The sequence below is a fragment of the Dermacentor andersoni genome, chromosome 7, assembly GCF_023375885.2.
Source record: "Dermacentor andersoni chromosome 7, qqDerAnde1_hic_scaffold, whole genome shotgun sequence".
NCBI classification, from domain to species: Eukaryota; Metazoa; Arthropoda; class Arachnida; order Ixodida; family Ixodidae; genus Dermacentor; species Dermacentor andersoni.
In genome coordinates this window covers 9,746,641-9,761,056 of record NC_092820.1, presented here as the reverse complement: position 1 = coordinate 9,761,056, position 14,416 = coordinate 9,746,641, and the positions used below count along the sequence as shown (strand labels likewise).

The 14,416-nt window shown below is 51.1% G+C and overlaps 1 protein-coding gene and 1 long non-coding RNA gene across 9 annotated transcripts in view; one reads left to right on the top strand and one right to left on the bottom strand.

Annotated features, from left to right (window-relative positions):
* Positions 1 to 14,416, top strand: part of Plc21C (Phospholipase C at 21C) — a 546,034-nt gene that overhangs the window by 97,754 nt on the left and 433,864 nt on the right. The gene's annotated exons all lie outside the window — the stretch shown is intronic.
* On the bottom strand, positions 9,460 to 12,477 carry LOC129386021 (uncharacterized). The gene is made up of 3 exons (XR_008613501.2): positions 12,200 to 12,477; positions 9,881 to 10,036; positions 9,460 to 9,719 (listed from the first exon to the last, which is right to left on the bottom strand). It is a non-coding gene; the product is annotated as an uncharacterized lncRNA (long non-coding RNA).

The window sequence follows — 14,416 nt, the reverse complement described above, 5'->3', positions numbered from 1 at the left end:
CAAGATGCGTTTAAGGGCGCCTCGAAGCTCGCAGGTCGAAATAACCTCGCAGCGCTGTCATATGAAAATTCAGTGGCCGCAAGTAGCGCGATGAGAAGCGGTTTTGCGATGAGCGAGCAAGTTGTGCGGTGTGGTGACATCTCCGGCCGTCGCTTATCCATGCTGCTTTCCTCGCCCGATAGCGTGGACGGGAACCGAAATAAACTCGTGCTCCGTTTGCTAGTGAAGCAATTCGTGCACAATACGCAACTAGCCGACCTTCTCACGAAAATACCGCGTTCAAAACCAACACGAACCGGCGTCTCAAAGCGCGCTGCGTTGGTTGTTTGCCTGCGTATCGTATCTAACCGTGTAGCCGGTGCTCGTGACAGCCGTGTGCGAGCATGCGCAGCAGTATTTATGCAAACAGCCCATTGTGCCGGCGGACACGCGAACCTTAGTGCCGCTCGGCCGCATCAGCATGCTCTCAGGAATAAGCGCAGGCACCAGGGCGGACCGTAGGCCGTCCTGGGTCGTCCCCTGGTCCCGAAGAGTCCTCGAGGTGGGTGCCGTAAGGTTTGGCGGTCGTAGTCGTAGGGATGAACTTGACTCTTCGTCCGGACTTAGGCGAGCAGGATTTATTTACATTATTTACAGTTTAAACAAGACATGCATCGACAGTCTAGCGTGACTCCCAAATGGTGCCCGCAAGACGAAGCATACAGCAAACGAGCACACAGCTCACGAGTACATTTCGAGCACGACAACGAGCACACACCAGCAGTCGACAATCGCTGCTTATAAGCACTCCGCTCGACGTCATAGTTCGACGTCATTGAAGATGACCCGCCCTTTTTGAGGAGGAGGGCTCACATACACGTGCCGCACAGGTTTCAGTGCTCTCCGAAGGTAGACGACCTTTGCAGCGCAGTCGTCGTGGTATGCATTGTCCTGCGTCCCCATAGTCAGGTGGTCACGTCCGACCCCCGCCGGCGCCTCTAAATTCCAGAGCTGCCTTTTTCCTCCAGTCGCCACGTGTGTCGGCAGACTGTGACGAATCCTGGGGCCCCCGTACCGCAAAGCACCCTTTTGCCAGGGCGGCTCCCTCTGAGGCAGAGAGACCATGACGACCCGGCAAATTAACCAACAATGCACGGGGCGCCAAACGTGGCCAGCCCTGCTGTCGTCACCGATCCTCCAAACGCAGCGCATGGTCGGTTAGCGTTGTCGTCCTCGCTCGTTCTCTGAAGGGCGCCACCACCGCGGGTCGGTCGAAGCACGTGCAGCGGGCTAAAATAGCTGGCACGTTGCCACCCCGGCCGGCCATTCCTAACAGTGCCCAAGCGGACCGGTGGTCGCTCGTGTGTTGGCTTGTTCTGCTGCGCCCCAGGAACAGGCGCCTAAAGGCCTAACCACTTGCACGTGTCGGCAGGCTTCGGCACGCGCCAAAGCGTCAAACGCGTCGGTCGGGAACAGGGCAAAGCGTGGCGATGCTTCGCCGGCGTGCACCAAGCAGAGGCTGCGACGCGTCGCCGATGTCAACCAATCCGAGGCTGCCAGGCCTCCGGCTGCTATGCCTATAATGGCCGCCGATGCGAAGACGCCGACACCAACGATCATCTGAGATCTTTGGACGCACGACGCGTGCATCAGTGTTCCTGAAAGACGGGTGTTGTGATAACAGGCCGACAACGACACGACCGACGACCGTGGGTTGTGGCAGTGCGACGTGGATCCGAACCTACTTCGAACGACGCCGAAAAAATCCAACCTGCCCACTGGGTTCCGCGGCTCAGTGCGGTCGTCTGCTAAAACATCCAAACTAATCGCGATTACCGCGACGGCTGTTCTTGGTGTATGTGTATTTTCTTGTGCTCGAAACGAATGAAAGCGTGCTTCCTGACTCCGAAGTCTGGATGTCACGATCCGCCCGGGTTCGTGAACGAGGGAGGGCACCGTCCGTTAAATAGACGCTCCGGAGCGTGGTGGTCACGAACGATGACTGACTGCCGAGCACCTGTGCTCGCCGGTGTTTATTGGTGCGGTGACAAATGTTGCCTAACTGAGCCTGGCTGGCCACCTAGCCTGGCGGGCCAACGAAGATTATGCCCGAGGGGGCGTCACATGCTTGCTACACCCCCTTACCCCCATTTTGTTTGTCGCCAACAAAAAACTTCTAAGTTCAACGTACAAGGCTCTGCCTGCGTCCTAGCCAGGTCGACAGTGCCTGCTACCCAGGCGAGTAACGATCTGGTGGCCTCCGCCGTTGAGTACTCCGCCTGGACATCGGTGTTGACGGGCGGGTGTGGCAACGCCGGGTGCTGCCTGAGACAGCTTTGCTCCATCCGTAGGGTCCGCAGTGGTCCACCTTGTGAGTGGCGCCGGACTTGACACCGGCCCAACGGGTGCCGCACTACTGGCAACGCTTGCCGCCTCCGAGGTGGACGGTGCTCCGCTGGAAGCGAGTGGCGCTGCCGCCAGTCCTGCGGGCTGGAACTCGGAAGTGGCAGTCGAGGGTGCTGGCCAGGTCCCGAGGCGAGGCCTAACATGGTCGGCGTGTCTGTGCCACGTGGCCCTGTCTGGCATGCGGACGAGCAGCGATGAGGCGCTGGCAGGAGACACCACCTGTCCGGCGGACCAGGGTGGGCCAGGAGGGAAGCTCCTGGGGAAAACAGGAGGTCCCGACCCTGGCAAAGGGCCGGGACGGCACCCTTGGTCAGCAGCCAGCTTCTGCTTCAGCTGCTTCAAGAGCACTGTGGATCGGAGGTCCGGATGCAAGACGTCCAAGGGTGTCTTCACCATCCGACCCAGCAGGAGCTCACAGGGGGCACGGCCAGTGACATCGTGGGGCGTAGTTGGGTACTGAAATAGTATCCGGGCAATCTGCGTCCGGAAATCCTCAGTCTGGCTCTTCGTGAGCTTGTCTTTGATGGTTTGCACCACCCGCTCGGCTGCACCGTGTGAAGCAGGATGGTACGGCGGGACCATCATCCGGCGGATCCCGTTCTTCGTCAGCCAGGCCAAGTACTCTGTGCTGGCGAAAGCAGGACCATTGTCGGACACGATGACGTCCGGCAACTCCTGGACGGTGAAGACCTGTCGTAGCGCTGCAATGGTCGCTCCTGCTGATGGAGTGGGTTGAGGTTGATGATTATTTTCCTTCAAAGATGAAAGAGGGAACTGTGACAAAAGGCGGTAAAGCCTGGCGAAGTCGTCGAAAAACCTGCGCTGAGGGCGAGGGTTCACACAATCACTCCGGCATCTTTGTTCACTGAAAAACAGAATGGTGGGGAATGCGTAGACAGGAATTGTCACGCTTGACTCAAGATGGCGCGTGCTCGTTCCTGGGATGACCCAGCAATTAGCTGGAGCGTCTGTTAAACCACCGCGACGGCTAGCAGTGGCCGTGAGGAAACGGCGTGGAACGCCCTTTTCCAGTAGCTTCTTGCTCACATCGTCGAGGACAACGGCAGTGTATCATCCATCAACACTATTCGCCAAACGTGTCTCGGCTTGGTGTCGCCGCTCGTTTGTTCGAGGGGATGCATTATTACCTTCACGAAGTGATTCGGCGCAGTGGTGCAGGAGAGGCTAGAAGGTCACTACTGCCCCCGCTGGCCGATCGTAACAGCTCCTCCATGGCCAGAAAAATCTCGACTGCCCAGTGCTGATAACCGCTGGGCAAGACGAGAATGGCTGGTGGCAAGGGGGATGATTTGGCTTGCAGCAACTAACTGCGAAATGTTGACATAGACCCCAAAACATTCACAACGACAGGCAACAACAAAGGGCCACAACACGGCTTTGGGTAGAGATTAAGTGCCGTGGATCTCTCTTTAGACCCGCCAGGCTTCAAAGAAAACATGAGTGCAGAAACAACAAATACTGAATTTCGTGCCGACAAAGTTAGCAATCATATATGGAGTCCTGCTAAACAAAAGCTGATTGTCTTCGCTTAATAAAATAAAAGAAAAACTAGAGGAAAAATTTGTCGGGTCCCTACACGCATAACGAGTTTCAAATTAGCCTGCTAAAGCCATCTACATTGCTTTACAACTTACCTTTCTTATATCTAACGGAGAAGTCCGGTTTGAGAGTGGGGCTCCATCGGAGCAAGTGGCCATTTTTGTGACATTTCATTAGGCCACATCAGAGGGCAGTAGTCGGTTTCGAAGATGAATCCCGCTCCGTACAAGTAACACGAACACTTCGGGGCTGGCCAAACTAAACAGGCACATTCCTTCTATGAAGCGCTGTAGGCTTCCTCTCTTACAGTTAGTTTACGGCTGGCATAGAGAATAAGATGTTCATCATTGTCATTGCCGGCCAGACTGAGTGCCACGCCGATTCCCCTGTCGCTTGTGTCGCACTGAATTAATTTGTATGGTCTGGCGCACGAACCACAGGACCAGAAAGTAATAACTTTTCAAACCTTAGAAAGGGTTCTTTCGGCCCTTATCGCAGTGCACGTTACTCGGTGCTCCCTTTCCGGGTGCGTCCGTTAAAGGACTTGCAATTTCCGAATAATTCGGAATGTAACGTTAATAGTACCCGACAAGTGTAAAAAATGAACGAATGTGAAAAATGTTCCGAACTGCCCTGACACGTGTTTCGCCGCCGCATCCGGTCGCGACACGCCGGCTCGCCCCGTGGCGTCGATCGCGGGCCGGCGCGACCAGCAGAACGCGTGGGCTGTTCTTTTTGTCTCCTGGGCATCGCGTTACCGCTACACAATGTCAGTAAATTATTTTGTTCCGTGTCGTTATGGGGATGACACCTTCGTGGAAGCGCCATGACTGCGCAGCCATCGGATTCTGCCGACGTTGCCCAGTCGTTTTTCTCCGTGCAACTCACGCTGCGCACAGACCCTCAATCATAGTGAGCCCGAGTCGTGATGGGGCAGGCTTCAGGATCCACGCCCGGCGTACCACGACGCAGGCTCCAATAGTCGCTGTAGACGGCAAAGTAAACAGCTAAGCGGACAGCGGCCATCTTAAGTCTCGTTCTCGGTAGAACCCCAAACGATGCGGCATTTTGCAGCATTGGGCTCTTACGACCTGCAAAATCGCAGACGGCGAAATAATCTAGGTATCTATGGGCTGAAGGACACAGATGAAGGAACGCTAGCGTCGCTAAGAAATCAGGCGATCGACGACGTGTTCGCGAGTAAGATGGGCGTGAAGGTAAATCGAGTCGGCATTAAAAAGCAAATGGGTAAAAGACCAGTTATCTTACGGCTCTATGAATATAGTGTAAGGAAGGGACTTTTCAAACATGCGCAAAAACTAAGACTCCAGCGTATCACTTGAGAATGATTACTATCATCAAGTTCGTTTAAAAAGAAAGCATCTTTGGGAACACGCGAAAAGGGGAAATGGTGGGCACCCTGTAAAGATTACCTATGATAGGTTGAATATTGATGGTGCAACGTTTACATGGACCTATGAAACACGTGAGATGGTGCTATACAGCCGAAAGTGACGAAATCGCGTTGTTCAACGGGCACGTAACCTTGTATTGTTACTAAGCAACTTCCCAAGAGTAAAAAATCAGGTCAGTGAACTGGAAGGCTTAATAAACAGCGTAGCTGCTGATATCGTTATTTGCACCGAATCTTGGCTTGAGCCTATAATAGTTGACCACGAGGTCCTTCCCAGCGATTTCAGCGCATATCGCATGGAGAGATCTTTGCCTGGCGGTGGTATTTTGTGCTCGTAAAGGCATCGCTTCAAAGCCGCCCACTTCGCGTTGACCACAACCTTACAGAGTCTGTTTGGTGTGAAAACGACCGCGTAAAGTTTGTTGTAGGAGCCTTGTATCGCCCGCCTGCTTCTGACCCTAACGTTTTAAACCAGTTGCGTAAAATTGCACAAACATTTTCTAGTAAGTGCATTTTAGTAGTTCGTGATTTTCACCTTCCTGATGTTACATAGAAGACAGGTCAGCGTATCAAATTCCAATATCGGAGCCCATGGTCAGTCGAAAACATTGCCGGATTCTCTTGGTTTCTATCAGCACGTTTCTCAGCCAACAATGGGCCCCAATCTTCTTGACTTGTTGCTTTGCAATGTCCCATATTTTGTGTTAAACGTAAGTGCTTTTCCTGGTATAAGTGACCATGACGTTGTTGTTTCTAGATTGGCTATTGCTTCTTCGCCTCCCGAAGTTAGTGAGTCCCGTACAATTTACCACAAAGCAAACTACATTCAAAGCAGTTGGACGACCACTATTTATCGATCGAGCGTTTAGCTGATCCCCTAGATATCGATGAGCTATGGTTTATCTTTAACAATCGTATACTACTATTCACCCAAAGTTACGTCCTTAGTGCTCGAAGTAACAAAGCAAAACGAAAGGGAAAGCCATGGATCAATGGCGATCTAATCCGACTGATCCGTCGACGCAAGAGAGCGTAGTCAGAACATTGCAAAAGAAAAACGTTTATCATCTCTAAAGAAATTACGGAATCTGACGGCATTGTATAATTAATTAGTGGAGTGTTAAGGCTGGTATTTTCAAAGCTTAGCCACTGATCTAAAAAACAATAAGCTTATGAAGTTCTTTAAGAGGTATAGTACGGAATGTTCTGGCCTTCCAGATTTAAAACATAACGGTAGGATAATTACCAATGACGTAGAAAATCCTGCCGTACTTCATGATTTCTTCAAATCGCTGTTCACTGCGACGGCTTCGAGTTCCCTCCAACCATCGTCAGAGAAATACGCAGCAGCGGAGCCTGTGGCGATTTCCATGGAAGGTATAATAAAGCTTCTTGACAACATCGATGAATGGAAAGCTACAATACCGGATGTAATATCTCTTAGAATATTGAAAAACTGCTTTTGGGAGGTAGCTAAATACCTTTTTTTGTAATTTACAACAGGCCTCTCAATGATGGCCAGCTACCTGACGCCTGGAAGCTAGCGTACGTAATACCAGTTTAAAAAAAAAGTACGAAGGGAGACGTGTCTAATTATAGGCCTATATCACTCACCCCACAGTGTTATGTAAGACTTTCGAATACATTATTTACACTGTCCCATTTAAACACATTACGACCCGCCGTTGTTGCTTAGTGGCTATGGTGTTGTGCTGCATGAGGGCGCGGGATCGAATTCCAGCCATTTCGATGGGGCCGAAATGCGAAAACACCGAAGTACTTTAGGTGATTTAGGTGCACGCTAAAGAACCCCAGGTGGTCCAAGTTTCCGGAGTCCTCCACTACGGCGTGCCTCATGGTCAGCTCGTAGTTCAGGCACGTAAAACCCCATAATTTAATTTAATTAAAACACATTACGTCGATGGGATTTCTGAATAATCAACAGCGTAGATTTCGAAAACGTTTTTCTTATACAACTCACCTACTCGAATTTTATCACGCTACAGCCTCCAGTCTCGATTGAAGAGGACAGATTATTTATCTTTAGATTTTCAGAAGGCTTTCGATACTGTCTGCCGTCAGTCACTATTACAGAAACTTGTGGAGATTAATATTGATGACCCCGTTAAAAATGAATACTGGACTGTTTAACATCACGGAAACGGCAAGTTGTTCTAAATGGCAAATGTTCTCCGTGCGTTGATACGACATCTGCGGTTCCACAAGTATCCGTTCGCTGACCCCTTCTGTTCCTTATTTTTATTAATGGTATCCTAATGAAATCAAGTCACCTGTACGTCTGTTTGCTGATGATTGTGCATTGTATTGTAATGTGGCCAGTGGGGCGGATTGTGTACAGTTGCAGGAAGATCTCCATCGTATCGAAGTGTTGTAGTTTAAACGGAATGGATTTGAACATTAATAAAGGCGTGCATGTCAGCTTCATCAGAAAAGTTCATAAACTGCGGTGTCGCTACTATCTAGGTCATCAAGTTGTTCGCCATGAATTTTCCTAAAAGTACCTCGGAGTGACTTTATCTTAGGACGGATCATGGTGCTGAGAATATCGACAGCATTGTGCGCGAGGCTGCAGCTTCGGTCGGTTTCCTTCGCAGGAAATCTCAAGCACGTGGAAATTCGGGTCAAAGAGGCTGCATACAAAGCCTACATAGGACGGTTATTTGAGTACGCCTACCTTTTGTCGGGTCCGTCCCATTCTGTACGAATTAAAGAGCGTTGGAACGCATACAGTCCAGTGCCGCAAGATATGCCCTGGCGCAGTACGATCGGTTCGATAGTGCAACAGATAAGAAATCTAGGATTGGGTCCTCTAAGCGAGCGCTGCGAAAACTTCCGCCTGAAACTTTTTTTTCACAGATATACAATAATCAAACTTGAATCGAGGCCTCGTCATATTTGCGTCCGCCGTATAACCAGGACTCTGGTATAACTTATCTACCCTGAAGAGACCGTGTGCTTAAATTTGGGGTGTATGTCCCCTATACTGACCTTTTTAAATTTTCTTTCTTCCCGCGGGCCATATCAGAATTTGTTACCGGCTGAGCTTGGCAGCAAAAACTGTTTGTTTTACTCGCAGTAACGCCAATGGCGCTGCGAGTTTCCCTGGAATAGGGAATAATGCGCCTCGTCGATTGCCGCGGACCGGTTTGTGTTTTAAGTCGACGTCCGCATTTTTCACCCAACACACGCCGTGGCGCATTTCGGCCCGGCAAGCATGCCCACTGCAGTCTGCCTCGACGGTTGTGCGTGTCCTCGCCGCGTGCTAAAAATAGCTCCGCCGGGGCGGCGTCCCCGGGAAACGGGAGCGAAAGGGAGGCGGGCTCGGGGCCGCGGCGTTTGCGCGCCCGTTTCACGCCACGTGCTGCAGCAATGGCCGGGTTTTCTCGTCAATCTGCATCTCGGCCTGTGACGCGGCTTTGGGAAATTGCAGCACAGAGTGAAGCCAAACCTTGGTCTAAGCTGGTTGACTTCTGCAACTGAAAGACAGACGCAGACAACATGCCAAAGACTTCAGGCAGAGCTTATTTGGAAGGAAAAGCGTTTCCTCTTCTTCGTGCAGTTCATAGCCACGTGGCCGCGGTGAACATACTCGCTACACGCACGAGGACTTGGCGCTCGCTCGGTCCAGGAAAAGCACTCGGCGGTGGGCAGGCGTCGAGCGTTCTTTATACGCGAGAAAATCATGGCCAGGCGGCGCTACTGTGCCTCCTGACAGCGCCCCCGATGTGGAAACGTCGAGCAGCGCGGTCGCGCCTTGGTCTCCGCTTCGTTTACAGTGTTTCGTCCGCGTTTTCTTCGCTGTTCGTGCTCACAGCGCTCCGTTTTCGACGGCGGCAGATCGCCTGCTTGCGCAACAGTGATGCAAAGATTGCAGTGTGGTTTCAAGAAGGTTGCCTACGCCGACAGCTTTTTTTTTTTTTTTTGTGTGTGGCGGCAACTTCACGAAAGGGGAGCATCTGTTTCCGCACGTGTACGGCATTGAACAAATTGTGGACGGTGATGTGACAGTGAAAGCCAAGTTCGTGTCACAGGTGTCCGACAAGATCGTGTACGACGTCGAGTTAGAGGTATGCACCAAGTTCAGAAATTTAGCCACATTTCTTTTAATTGCAACATAAGTCACTCTGGCAGCAGAAACTTCTGTTGTCATACTACTCGATGACTGCAGATCCCTTGGGCTGCTTGTTGACGGTTCCGTCACTTCAGAAAGGCATGTTCACATGTGCCTTGCTGCTGCTCAAGAGCTGTGTCGCTGCAGTACGAAAGCACATATCTCGGTGGTGCTGACTGCTGAGAAGACTGCTGTGATTGCCGTTGGCCTGTTAGACGCCGCTCCCATCTGCATCGCATAGAAATGAGACCGTATGTGTGCCTGTTTGTTGTGGGAATTACTCCTAATAATATGTTTGCAAAGGTAACGTTCCTGTGTTTGTGTCCATATATTATTCTACAAGAGTGCTACCACAACAAGTTACGATACTTGCGCACTGCCAGTCATACCTATTCTCCCTCTCTCGACCTGGTGCTTTCTTTCTGTATACAGGTGGGAAGATGGTAGGGATGTATGATGGATGCTCACTTAGGTCACCCTTGCCAACGAAATGGGTGCTGCAAATTTGCGTGCTTTTTGATGGGTCCCAGGGAATGTCGTCAGCACTGCGACCACAGAAAGAACACATGCATTAGGCACCAATAAGCATGGCACTATACTAGCGAGGAAGACCCTCTTCCCATCTTTAGCGACGTGGCCTAGCCTATAGCTCCTTATAACCTCTCAGCCTTAGGTTCAGGTAAATCACAAATTAAGATGTTTTTGGCAAACTACATGCCTTTAATATATGGTGATTCGCAGAAGCCTGTAACTTGTACTGGCTATTTCTTGTCACATAACATCACTGCATGGCACGAAGAGAACTGCATTATTATAAGGCTAACGCAGTAATGTGGAATGTTGGGCGAGTTGGTGATTAATAACCATACCGTGCTGGTGAAGCGGCACACTGACCAGTGCAAAGCGAGTGTTACAAACACAGCGAGTGTCATGTATTCTTGTGTGTGCCCCCATTGGCCTGGCCAGTCCGCTGCTTCACCAAAACACTAAAGCAGTTTCCTTCCCAGAGTACACAACATCCTAGAGCGCAACAGTGAAAACACGCATCTGCTCAAGATTAACAATTTAAGTACTACATAGCCGAATACTGCGTTATATCATGCTGCAATAAATATTTAATGTATATCACGCCTTATTCAATTCATTGCAACTAATTGCATTAGTCAGCAAGGTATCTTTTCACTGCTCATGAGAAATGGCTCGTACAGACTGCTCGGCGAAATGAACAGAGACGACGTTAACCAGGGATTAACTTGGGACCAGCAGCACGAGCGCAAGCACTAGCGATACATGCCTCGCCAAGGAAAATCAAGTTCCTCGTCGGGCGAGCAGCTAAAGTAGGCTCGCGCCGATGGCCGGCTACTACAGGAAACGACGATTTTTGGCAGGAAGAGTGAATCAGGAAGAATGTGCAAGGTGGCAATTACCTTAAAGCATGCTTGGATATTAGAGAGTTTTAGAATAAGGGCCCCAAAAAAGCCACTGCGCATGCGCGAGACGAAAACTGCGTTTCGGTTTTGCGTTGGGAACGCTATTTCACCGATTTAGCGGGAGCCCAAATAGCGGCCCCAAAAGCTTTGCGTCAACAAACATGGCGGCACCCATCGAAGCGACGACTCTAACCTAGCACCAAACTGGGTTCGATTCGTGGTAACATGTGAAGTTCGCAAGCCAGGAGAAGTGGCTGCAGTTATCGCTTTCTCTCAACTAGTGTGTGTTATGAAGATTGATTCATTAGACGGCGCTGATTCCGAATTCGATTGTGGATTTTATGGCTCGTAGGTGTAACACGGCTAAGCTTGGCTGCTCAAGGCACGTAAAGTTGGTTTGCTCAAAACTAAGCGCAATTAATTGTTTGCTGCTTACAGAATAACCTCTAAATTGTAGTTAAACGCGAATACACGCAAGTCAGAATTGCTATTTCCATCATAAAATGGCATACTTTATGTAATTATTTCTAATAGCTTTTCTTTGACGCCGTAGTGGCCCTGTCAGCGCAAGACGCTATCCGCAAACGCAAAGCCCTATTCTAAAGCTGTCCACTCCTGCGTGCCCCAACGCTAACACCCGTAAAGCTGTTTGGGGCCCCGAACTATAGGGGCCTCTAAAAGGCCAACTCAGAAAGCGTGGCCAAACAACAGACGCGCACGTCTAGAGCGGCTGCTTTCCGATCCGGCAGCGACGCACGCGACGACCGCGGCTTGCATTAAATATACGGACTGATGCCACACAAAAGATTCGTTACCTGCACAACTAGTAATTTAAGTTGCAGCGTTTGGAAAAGGAAAATAAATCTCTTGAACTCGTCCATACCGATCGCGAGGGAAGGCACAGTGGAATCAAATAAATTCGGGGGTTCTAAGTGCCAAAACCATGCCAAAACCACGAAATAATTATGAGGCACGCTGTCATGGGGAGCCTCAGGAATAATTTTAACCTCCGGGGGTTCTTTAACGTGGTAACCAAGGGTGTTCTTGCATTTCACCCCTATCGAAATCCGGCCGCCGTGGCCGGGAATCGAGCTCGCGTCGTCGAGCTTAGCGGTGCAACACGCGTCCGTTTACCGCTAACAAACGGCGGATGTCAGCACAATTCAGCTACACGACACGACTAACCAAACAGCCGTACGCTAAAAACACGCATATCACTATTCCGCTTTTATCGAGTGGCCGTGATATTGCACGCGAATGCGAAAGTATGAGACTTACTTGACTCGGCACACTGCAGTTACCTATGCTTGTCGTCTGTCCTTCTCGTACCACTTCCCCGGAAATCTGTAGGACTTGACGGGCGGCGTGCGACCTTTCGTGTTTTCGGGGCTGCTGTGGCAGTCTACAACAGAGCAGTACTGCGTGTCACCTTTCCTGCCTGATGAGGTCGCACTCGGCATCGCAAAAACAACGCGCACGAGCGCTCCCGCCGTACAGAGCACGGGCGCGCGCTATCGCAGCGACGACCTTGGGAACTTCCATCGGCACGCTAGGGGAGCATTCGGCGCTGGTGCCGCGCGGGCACGGTTGCCTCGTCGATCGCCCGCGAACAGCGAGACGCCCGGCATCGCTGCTCGGCGGCGCCGTCTGTGGCGCCGCCGAGCTCGTCGTCCCTGTTGTCCATTCGTGGGCTGAGTGGCGCGCAGGTTCCGTTCGTTTCCTTAGCGAGAAGGCTCGGGTGTGGACACGTGGGAACGGATCAATCGTTTTTCTCGGCAACCGCAACACCCATGTCGATTTGGTTTGGCTACTTGAAGAAAAGGTCAAAGCGTGATATTGCTAAGAAGATGACTCTCTACTTGACAGACACAGACAGACAGACAGACAGTGAACTTTTTGAGGTTCTGAGGGACTAGCCGGCGGAGACCCGTTGGGGCCCCCGGCTCGCCGCTGGCTGCTTCCATGTCGGAATCGGTATGCCAATCCTCTCCGCTCTTTCACGGGCCCTCTGGACAACTGACAACAACTGGCATCATTCTTTTTTTTCTAGAAAAATTCTTTAACATTGCGAACTTTCAAGAGACTAAATTGTCAAGTTTACAACTCTGTCGCTCGGCAATAAAAAAAAAAAAAAAACGATTTCGCAATTCTGTAAACTTGACCGCATAATACGAAGCTGGCAAACTTTATCTATTATACACCGCCCTGAAGTGTACAGGTACTTTATGAGTAGAACCTCTGCAATCATCCTTGTCTTGGAATCACGGCTTGCATGTGGCAGCAGGAGCGGTTGCTTGTTTGTTGCGCCAGTGTAGCTGCTTAACTGCACCAGCCTGCGGTTTCAGTTTGTGCGGGAGCACATCGGGAGCCTTTTCAACATTTATACTGGCGTGAGCACGAAGACTCCATCGATCACTGTGAGGAGAGCTAAAAATCACCATGAGCTAAAATGTGCAACTGGTGATTCTTGCTGCAGTGCAAGTGTTGGACACCAGCTGGCCGAGCTACGCGGTCCAAGCGAGAGAACCACCGCTTGGCACACGCCCGTGTGGCGACCGCGAGACTGCGTGCGCGCAGACGGGTGTTGCCGAAAGCATCGTGCACGGCGCGTGCAGCGCCACGTCGCGGGGTTCGCCGTACTTGCGCAACAGCGCTTGTTCTGTGTTTCAGTTTTGAGGTTTTGAGAGTATGCGCGCTCTTTCTCCGTTGCCGATTTTGGTCAGATATTGCTCAAGCTAACATTGCAGAATGAGAAAGAATGGTAGCTTCTACACAAGCTCAACGGTCGAGAAATCGCAGCGGCAAATTTTAGAGCGTGCATGACGTGTACGAAATAAGTGACAATCGCAAGAGCCCAGCGGTCCAATTCACGAGGCCAGGCATACGCGACTAATGCAGCCAGTCGTGCGCGTGACACAGGACCTGTCTCGTAAATTGTTCACTTGGTACGTACATGTCAGAGGGCATGTTGTTGTATGTCTTGGGAATTTATTTGTACGTGCTGTTTTGTTTCATTTATTGATTCTACTTTCTCGCAGACACCGTGAGCACACGCCTCTGTCGCATTGTTCGGTTCAGTCAGACCGTTATCTCTGGCAGTCCACGAAATGTGGCTTCATTATCTGCGTAACTGGATGCTACAAGTGCCTCGATCACTTACCAGCAGTATATTTAGTCACTAAATCTCTCTAGCGGCCTAAGCTCGCACAAGCGTTCAGGACGAGTGCGTGCCTTTTTCAAGTGAGCCTGCACGTGGCGCGTAGTCGTGACTCGCGCGCGTCACAACACCATGCGGGCCACCTGCCCACGTCAGCGAGTGCGGTGCGCTCCGGGGCGCGGGCTGTCCGCGGTTGCAATACCGGCGCAAGTAGGCGCACAAGGGTTTAGCCGATTCTTTCTGACGTCGTCCTTGGCGGCGCAGTGGTGCTCCGTTGCCACCCTGGGTGCGGAGGCCGCCGTGTTTCGCCGCTGTGAGTGTTCGTGCGTAGCTTTTGT